At 49.3% G+C, this 10,387-nt stretch overlaps 1 non-coding gene across 1 annotated transcript; it reads left to right on the forward strand.

Moving 5' to 3' along the window:
• The first annotated feature begins 7,168 nt into the window (after window positions 1–7,168).
• On the forward strand, window positions 7,169–7,243 carry Trnat-ugu (transfer RNA threonine (anticodon UGU)). Its single transcript has one exon. It is a non-coding gene; the product is annotated as a tRNA-Thr (tRNA).
• Window positions 7,244–10,387: the final 3,144 nt, after the last annotated feature.

Consider the following 10,387-nt stretch of genomic DNA (forward strand, 5'->3'; position numbering starts at 1 on the left):
TCACAGATGGCCGACCTGTTCTTCGTTCCTCTTGAACATCGGTCCTACCTTCAGAGAAATGATGACACCATTTCGTTACATTTTGACGATTCATAATGTTCCCATAAACAGAAACAATTTCTTTGTGAATATCCTCTGGTCGCTGACCTATTGCATGGCGCAGCCATTTTAAACACAACCTACTCCAACCAGAAGCAATGTTCAACTGCCGAATGACCGCGAGGAGAAAGCTAACGGTTCAAGGTTAACACCAGTGTTGCCAACTTGCTCGCCAAAACTCTTCTGTTCCTCTGGTGTACGGTGTACCTTCACTTTCCGAAATACCCTCGTACATGTAAATAAACAGCACAACGCTGTAAACTTGTACGCATGTTAGTTGTAAATAATCTGGGAAACAGTAATGCTAGACAAGCGGTAGACAAGTTTACTTCCACATCTGCATAAGCTGGCTTCTCCGACCACAGGTTCCGTACCTAAGATTGTTCAGTGGAGCATTCTCTATGTCCTGTTACATTTTTGCGCGGTCTTACGGAAACACCCTGTATAACTGAACCGTGAACTGGATGCTAATGCTACCAGCTCTACAATATTGTTCCAGTGACTGGAGTTATAAATTAGGCGTGATTACGAATTTAGATGCGAGCTGCTAGGATCACTGCATTTCTGTGTAACTCATGCGAGAGTGTAACACTAATGTTCGGAGAATGTGGACGGGGTCAACGTTGTAGCCATTCTTGCGAAACTGTCGGTTAAAGTTAGAGAACTGTTTCTGAACAAGGCTTGCGACTGTTATGGTGGCATCCTGTGGTGGCCCGCTACCGTGCGCTAAAGTGCTACAGCAGACTAAACGTCGCACTAGAACTATGCCGTTTCTGCTCGAATGCGAGCCGGAAATGGCCTTAAAATCAGGCCATTTCTCTTCGAATGCGTGGTGGTATGCAAATAAAACAAGTGAAAATATGTTCTTTTTGCACTCTCTCCTCCGCGGTAACTAGAAACGAGAGTCGAGTGTTGTGACGATGGTCAGCAACGCTTCGATCAATTCAGAGAAGGAAAGCAGCTGTTTATTTTAGACTGTGCTTGCTCTGATTTGACACCACCCCTTGCGGTACTATGAATACTATGTCGCTGACAACACCAGGCCAGTATTTTTCTCTGAAAGTTCAAGTAACATATTGTACAAGCACGGAGTATGAGAGATTATTGAGGAGCAGTAAACAAGACGGCGCTGTGGCCAAGTAGTCATATGCGCTAACTGGCAATCTTCCAGCTGTGATTTTACTCCCATTGCTGCCATTTTTTCATTGTCAAATGATAATTAAATGACACCCTAGCTGCAAGCAGGCGTTGATACACTTCATTGGGGACATGTTGAAAATGTGTGCCCCGACCGGGACTCGAAGAACCCGGGATCTCCTGCTCACATGGCAGACGCTCTATCCATCTTTTTTTTTTTTTTTTTTTTTTTTTTTTTTTTTTAAGAGTAGGTCAGGGGACAGAGTGGGCAGGGGTCATACTTGGAGGCCTGGCCACGGTGTCCCCGTCTTCTGACAGGATAAGGGAGAGGTAGCAGGAAGGAAACGTTGATATTGTATTTTTTTTTAGTAACAATAATATTTTATTTATTCATTTAATTTTAATGTCCCACAAGAAAAATCATATATAAAAAAGAAGGGAAATAAATATAGGGCCGAATTGACATCCTCGTCACTTCGCTGGGAGTAAATCCTATCCCTCGAAACAACGTAAACCTGGGACTCCCCACCGCTTCGGGGGGTTATGAAACATGCTGCCTAGAAAGTTCGCAAAATGCGTTTTATATTTAGAGTGGCGTCTGATGATTTCGTGTTGTTCTAGTAGATAATGCCAATAGTCCATGACCGATATCAAGGTCCGCGAGAGCACGTAGTGCGATGCGTGTCCTCCAATCCATCGGATTGCCGATGTTTTTTGTGAGGGGAAAAAGACAGGGTCAGGGAAAAATAAAGCGTCCGTCGTGATCGTTGATTCGTCGGTGTGTCGGAGGAGGGCCATGATGCGTTGCGTCAGCCGCCAAACATCCTTTGCCTCACCGCACTGCAGAGAGTGTTCGTCGGTGTCCTGCATGCCACATCTAAGGCAGAGCGGGGAATCCACCATGCGAATGTCGTACAATCGTTGGCGGTTGACCGTCTTTCGGTTGATTAATGTATACCATGACGATCGCGCTGCTGTGGTGAGGAGTGGTGTGTAGACAGCTCGCCAAATCTGTCGCCAGTTTCGTGTTGGGTATTTAAGTTCGACAACATTGCTGCCATGATGACGCCGCAAGTATCGATATATCTCACGGGTAGTGGGGATTCTGGTAGAAGGTATCTGTAACTGAACGTAACTAAAATCAACAAAAAATCGCGCGACGTGAGAAAACGAGGGTGAGATAGTGCCTACTGCTACCGGTGGTTCAAAGGACGTTGGAAGAAGCACACCCAGGATGGCCGACGTGATGGCGTGTTGCCGCTGGTTCCAAGTTCGTAGCGTCGCTCGCAGGTATAGAGCTAGAGCCTTGTTCCGCACATCCGTGAGGTTAAGACCTCCAGAATGGTGTGGGAGAGTTAAAGTCTCGTATTTGATCTTAAACAACATTCCTTGGCTGACATAGTATCCAAAGGCCGCCATTAATCTGTCAGCGATACCATGTGGCATTGGCAGTACCTGTGCCAAGTGCGGCAGTCGCGAGGCCAGGTGAACATTAGTGTAGTCCACCCTTTGGAGCAGGTCATGCGTTCGGAGTGAATTGTTGCGTATGTGCAGTCGGACGTTCTGGAGGAGACGTCGATAGCTCGCCGCCGCTGATTGCCGTAGCGAGCGGGTGAACAAGACACCTAAGCATCGCAAGATGTCCACCGTCGTAAACGGACTTCGCAGAGCGTCCAGCCCTCGACCGATGTGCATGATCTTGGTTTTATTCGTGTTGACCCTGCTTCCCGCAGCTACCCCGTACGTAGTAAGAAGGGTAACCACCTGACTGACTGCGTTCTCCGACCGGACGAGTATCATCAAGTCGTCGGCATATGCACGACACGTGAAGGAGCTCGCACGGAGTCGGACGCCTGTTAGAGTCCGTCTAAGAGTCTGCATCAATGGTTCGAGCGCTATTGTAAACAGTATCATCGACAAGGGACATCCTTGCCGAACTGAGCTGCGAACAGGAATCGTTCCTACCTCCCTGCCATTGACGCTCACCGTCGAAGAAGCGCCGCGAAGGAGGCGCATGAGGACGGTAATAAAATCCTGTGGTATCGCCATGCGTCTCATGGTCGAGTCAAGGAAATCATGGTTGATCCTGTCAAAGGCACGATCAAAATCCACCGATACGAACGCCGCTCGCATGCGACAAGCTTCCGTCAGGGAAATTACGTCACGGTATTCGCCGAGGATAGAATGTATGTTGCTCCGAACCCCTAGACAAGCCTGGTCTGGTGGTATTGTTTTGGATATTACAATCTTGAGTCTTGCCGCCAACATTCGCGCAAAGATCTTATAGTCAGTATTGAGCATCGTGAGCGGTCTAAATTGATGGGCGCTGTCACTCGCTGTCGATTTCGGTATTGGTATAAGCAGTCCCGCCATGAACTGCGACGGAACGTCCGTGTCAGGGCTCAATAACTCGTTATACATCAATACCAACTGGGACATCATTAAATCCGCAAATGCGCGGTAAAATTCGAGTGTCAACCCATCTGGCCCAGGGGATTTATGCACCGCACCCTTCGCGAGTGCGCCCCGGATGTCATCTTCCGTTAGGGGTTCCAATAGCATCTCTGCATCCGGACCATCCACCTCCGTTTGCATCTGTCGCAAAATTTCTTCTTCTATCCGATTGTCCGTCGGCGTCCCAGTGAAAAGGAGGCGGTAATGCTCCAGAAACTCAGCAGCAATGGCCTGTTGTGACGTCAAGGGCCGACCATCGTCATCATGGAGGACTGTGATTAGGGATCGGCGGTTACGCGCATGTCCCTTGGACACATGATGCATGCCAATACGTTCTCCATCGACGTTGTCCAAGCACCGAGCACGGATCGAAAGTCCCTCCAGTCGACGTCTCGTGATAGATAAAATGCAGGCCTGAATGCGATGGACTTCCGCTTGACATTCGGGCGATGGGGCCCTGGAGGACAGGTCGCGGAGCACCATGTAGTAATAGTCAAGTGTATCTCGGAGCCATTTCGCTTTTTCCTTGCCATACGTTATGAGAGCTCTTCGTATCGCCGGTTTTGCACACTGCAGCCACCACGAAAGAACCGTACGGTGCAGCGGCAGACGGCGAGTGCAAGTCTGCCATGTTTCTTCGATCCGCTGGCGACATTCGAGATCCACCAATAAGGAGGAATTAAGTTTCCAGGAACTACGACTCCGCCAGACCCGCTGCCGTGGGAGGGTTAACGTGCATAAATACGCAAGGTGATCCGTAAAAGCTGTGGGCCAACGTTCAGCAGCCAACACGTGATCTCTTAATCCGTCAGAAACATAAATCCGATCCAGCCTGCTCGCCGAGTGGCTAGTAAAATACGTGTAGCCCTCTCGCTGCCCATGGATCTTTTCCCACGTGTCCATAAGGGCCATGTCCCGGCAGATCGTGTTCAATGCGTGGCAGGAGCTGAAATTAGGAGTTTGATCCTTCGGTGTGAGTACACAGTTAAAATCCCCCCCTATCAAGATGTGGTCATACCTCCCATGGAATAGGGGGGCAATCTCCTCCGAGTAGAATCGTGCACGCGCCTGTCGATTGTCAGATCCGGAGGGTGCATAGATGTTGACGATACGAATGCCGTTCACGGTCATAGCCAAACCCCGAGCCGAAGGAAGGTAATCGAGGTCACACATCGGAATCCCTTCCCGGACTAGTATCGCTGTGCCACGTCCTCCATCTGGAGTCGGCGCTAGATTAGTGGTGTATCCATGCACGTCGGGAAAAGCAGCAGTGAAGGTTTCCTGCATCAGCAGAATATCAACGTCTGTGGCGTAAATCATGTCCCGGAGAAGTTGCATCTTTGCAAGCGAACGTGCGGTGTTAATGTTCACTGTGCCCACCTTATATGCATGGTTCGTTGTCGTTGTCATGCTCGTGTCATGTCATTGAGAACTCCAAGGGCTTTAGTCCACTATTCGTGCTCAGAGGGGTGCCCGCCAACGGGCTGCCCTCCTTCGTTGTCGTTCCGTGGTGTGCATCCTGTAGGTGAGTGGTCATCATTTGGGGGTGGCAATTCCTGTAGGTCTTCGACCGGTTCCGCCCAGTCGCAGTGGTCATCCATCCGAGAACGTCCTCTGATGTATTTCGACGTGGCTGCCGGGACATTGGTGTCCCTGACTCCTTCGTCGGCAGCGCTGGGTCAGTCGGTGTCAATGAAGAGGGACCATCTGAAGGGCAGGACATCCGGTCACCATCTGACGGAATCCTGTCAGCGTCCTCTAAAGGCACGTGTTCAGTGTCAGACAGTTTTTCGGCTAGGATACCTTCCGTGTCCCCTAGGCTAGAGGGGGACGTGTCACCCGAACTATGGCGACGCTTTTTGCGACGCTTTGGCGATCGCTGTTTGCGTGCCCTGCCCTCTGCTGCCTCACTGTGTTCGTCGGTCGTTCGTTTGTCCGTTGCCGGCGCCACCGTCTGGACCTCCACTTCCACGTCGCGTGCTACATGTGAGTTTTCGGAAGGTTCCTCCCTCAACTGTCGTGACATGGGTGTAGGGACATTCTCCGAGTCACCTCCATGCTCCCGTAACTCGGTCTGCTCTTGCATAAACACGTCCTTGTCACGCTCCGAACTTGGCAACACTTCCCGGCGGGCCACCGACACGTACGTCATCGGCAGTTGCGTGGGAACTTCTCGCTGTGACGCGTCTCCATGTGGCAGTTGCACGACGCGGCGTTGTATGCACTCCGAACGGATATGTCCTTCTCCACCACAGCCAGAACAGGTGCGTGGCTGGCCATCGTAGATCACAATAGCGCGACATCCGCCAATGTATAAATAAGACGGGATATGTTTAGTAAGGACGATCCGCACCTGTCGCACGCCGTTTAGCACAGGATAGGTATTAAAACTAGCCCAGCGTTCAGGCGTATGACTAAGTACCGTTCCATATGGTCGCAGCGATTCAGTAACCATCGATTCTGGCACCTCAAACGGCAATTCAAAGATCCGAACGACCCTCACACCCAATCCTGAAGGAGCTACTGTTACATCGCTGATATGGCCATCAGAGTGTCGAAATTTAAATCCTCTTTGAGCAGCGGAGAGATTTCTTTCACACGCAGCTTCATCGGTCATCTTTACGTACATTGTACTGCTTACAATGGACAGGTGTATTCCAATTATGTCTGCAGCAGGTAAACGAACTTCGTCCCTCAAAAAACGCTCTATTTCGAAAGCTTTGGGTCTGGCATATTCGTTGTCGAACGTAAATTGGAGCGTAGTCTTTCGAAAATTGTGTGCCATGGCGATCGAGTCAGACAACAACACGCGCGAGTACCGGCGGTGTAAACACTTCCTCGTTCACGCGCGCCCGCGGCCGGGACAGCAGGTCCGTGAAGCGCCACTGCCTAAAGCAGACTGTCCATCTGAGCCACCGCGGGCACAGAGGATAGTGCGTCTGCAGGGACTTATCACTTGCACGGTCCCCGTGAGATCCACATTCCCAACATGTCCACAACACTACATTCGTAGTGCGCCTAATAGATGTTTGCCCATCATACTCATTACTCGTGGCAGATTAATCTACCAAGTCCCGTACGAGTTCGGGCATAGCGTGTGCGTTCGCACAAGAAGGTCAAAGGCCGGAAACCCATATTTTTTTTAAACTATTTATGACGGTAGTATCTGTTCCCGAAAGAACAGTTACCGTCAATGACCATGCAGCTTTGCTAGAAATCAAATCTTTCGGGAACAGATACTACCGTCATAAATAGTTTAAAAAAATATGGGTTTCCGGCCTTTGACCTTCTTGTGCGAACGCACACGCTATGCCCGAACTCGTACGGGACTTGGTAGATTAATCTGCCACGAGTAATGAGTATGATGGGCAAACATCTATTAGGCGCACTACGAATGTAGTGTTGTGGACATGTTGGGAATGTGGATCTCACGGGGAGCGTGCATGGGATAAGTCCCTGCAGACGCAATATCCTCTATGCCCGCGGTGGCTCAGATGGATAGAGCGTCTGCCATGTAAGCAGGAGATCCCGGGTTCGAGTCCCGGTCGGGGCACACATTTTCAACATGTCCCCAATGAAGTGTATCAACGCCTGCTTGCAGCTAGGGTGTCATTTAATTATCATTTGATTTCTAGCAAAGCTGCATGGTCATTGACGGTAACTGTTCTTTCGGGAACAGATACTACCGTCATAAATAGTTTTTTCATTGTATTTCAATCCTTGCAATATCACACTATTACATATAAAATTTAAATGCACTGCCGGAAAAAATTAGTACACCTGGAAGGACGGCGTCGATTTTCATCCGATGACGGCAGAGGCCACCTGGGGGTAGTTGGGCTGATAATGGTTTCAGTGTCGGCCGCCAACAGGTAGCACAGTAGCATAGCTATCAGAGGGCCATCAATGGCTACTCTTTAATAGAGAATGCTCACAGTCAGAAGGTCCAGTGTAGTGCAAACGTGCGAAGCAAGGAGGCTACCGTGCCACACAGACACACTCGAGCTTCGTACAGACAACTGAGCGAGTTTGAAAGGGGTCAACCTGTGGCCTTCCGAGGGGCGGGAAAGTCCTTTCGGACATCTGCAACACATGTTGGGCGCGCTGCGATAGTTGTGCGACGATGGTCACGTTAACATTCTCACTCCCTTAGGCAGCACGCCGCGCAGACGCCAACTAGGATCGTCGTATTGTAAGAACAGCAATGGCAGATCGAATAGCCACCACAGCACGGATAACAGAGCCTGTGGACCCAGACGTATCAACACGAACTGTTGCGCACTACACTCATGCTCATAAATTAAAGATAATGCTGATGCATGGTGAAACAACGCTCTGGTGGACGGTATGCGCGTTTAAATCACCTCGGGGTATGACCATGCGGTACATTTGACCTGCGGTCGTCGCACGGTGGAGCTGGCAGCAAGTCCACATACGCAGAGGTATGTTGGTGCATGCCAGAGTACGGTGCAGCGAGTAAGTGAGCAGACGTTTTTGCCTCCGTGCTAATGGTGACTGTGTGTTGAAAATGGCTCAAAGAACACATATTGATCACGTTACAAGGAGCGAAAGGCTATTTACAATTTGTACAGAAACCAGATGGCAGTTATAAGAGTCGAGGGGCATGAAAGGGAAGCAGTGGTTGGGAAAGGAGTGAGACAGGGTTGTAGCCTCTCCCCGATGTTATTCAATCTGTATATCGAGCAAGCAGTAAAGGAAACAAAAGAAAAATTTGGAGTAGGTATTAAAATTCATGGAGAAGAAGTAAAAACTTTGAGGTTCGCCGATGACATTGTAATTCTGTCAGAGACAGCAAAGGACTTGGAAGAGCAGTTGAACGGAATGGACAGTGTCTTGAAAGGAGGATATAAGATGAACATCAACAAAAGCAAAACGAGGATAATGGAATGTAGTCAAATTAAATCGGGTGATGCTGAGGGGATTAGATTAGGAAATGAGACACTTAAAGTAGTAAAGGAGTTTTGCTATTTAGGGAGTAAAATAACTGATGATGGTCGAAGTAGAGAGGATATAAAATGTAGACTGGTAATGGCAAGGAAATCGTTTCTGAAGAAGAGAAATTTGTTAACATCGAGCATAGATTTAAGTGTCAGGAAGTCGTTTCTGAAAGTATTTGTATGGAGTGTAGCCATGTATGGAAGTGAAACATGGACGATTACCAGTTTGGACAAGAAGAGAATAGAAGCTTTCGAAATGTGGTGCTACAGAAGAATGCTGAAGATAGGGTGGGTAGATCACGTAACTAATGAGGAGGTATTGAATAGGATTGGGGAGAAGAGAAGTTTGTGGCACAACTTGACTAGAAGAAGGGATCGGTTGGTAGGACATGTGTTGAGGCATCAAGGGGTCACCAATTTAGTATTCGAGGGCAGCGTGGAGGGTAAAAATCGTAGAGGGAGACCAAGAGATGAATACACTAAGCAGATTCAGAAGGATGTAGGTTGCAGTAGGTACTGGGAGATGAAGAAGCTTGCACAGGATAGAGTAGCATGGAGAGCTGCATCAAACCAGTCTCAGGACTGAAGACCACAACAACAACAATGAGGGGTAGAATACTTGGGCGACTGGAGGCTGGTCAAACACAGCAGGTAGTAGCAGGGGCCCTCCATGTGCCACAAAGTGTGATCTCAAGATTATGGGAACGATTCCAGCAGACAGGAAACGTGTCGAGGCGCTACAGTACGGGACGTCTACAGTATACAACACCGCAAGAAGACCGATATCTCACCATCAGTGCCCGCAGACGGCCACGGAGTACTGCAGATAGCCTTCCTCGGGACCTTACCGCAGCCACTGTAACAGTTGTCTATAGACACACTGTCTACAGACGACCAAAAGGACATGGTTTAATCACCCGTAGACCAGCAAGGTCCATTACACTGACCCCTGGTCACAGGAGAGCCCGTAAAGCCTGGTGTCAAGAACACAGTACGTGGTCATTGGAACAGTGGTCCCAGGTTATGTTCACGGACGAGTCCAGGTATAGTCTGGACAGTGATTATCGCCAGGTTTTCATCTGGCGTGAATCAGAAACCAGATACCAACCCCTTCATGTCCTTGTAAGGGACCTGTAAGGAGGTATTGATTTGATGTTGTGGGGTGTCATTATGATTGGTGCACGTACACCCCTGCATGTATTTGACAGAGCAACTGTAACAGGTCTGGTGTAACGGGACATCACTTTCCACCAGTATGTCCGCCTTTTCTGGGGTGCAGTGGGTCCCACCTTCCTCCTGATGGATGACAACGCACGGCCTTACCGAGATGCCATCGTGGAGGAATATCTTGAAACAGAAGATATCAGGCGAATGGAGTGGCCTGCCTGTTCTTCAGACCTAAACCCCATCGAGTACGTCCAGGATGGTCTTGGTGGACGTATCGCTTCACGTCTTCAAACCACTACGACACTTCAGGAGCTCCGATGAGCTTTGATGACCACCTGATCCAGAGTATGCCAACCCGTTGTGCGGCCTGCGTATGTGTGCATGGTGATGATAAACCACACTGATGTCGGGGTACATGTGCAGGAAACAGTGGCGTTTGTAGCACATGTGTTTCGGGACGTTTTTCTCAACTTATCACCAATACCGTGGACTTGTCGAGTGTCTGTGTCGAGTGTGTTCCCTATGTGCCTATGCTATTAGGGCCAGTTATGTGTAGTGCCACGTTGTGTGGC

The sequence above is a fragment of the Schistocerca nitens genome, chromosome 4 (assembly GCF_023898315.1).
Source record: "Schistocerca nitens isolate TAMUIC-IGC-003100 chromosome 4, iqSchNite1.1, whole genome shotgun sequence".
In the NCBI taxonomy this organism is placed as follows: domain Eukaryota; kingdom Metazoa; phylum Arthropoda; class Insecta; order Orthoptera; family Acrididae; genus Schistocerca; species Schistocerca nitens.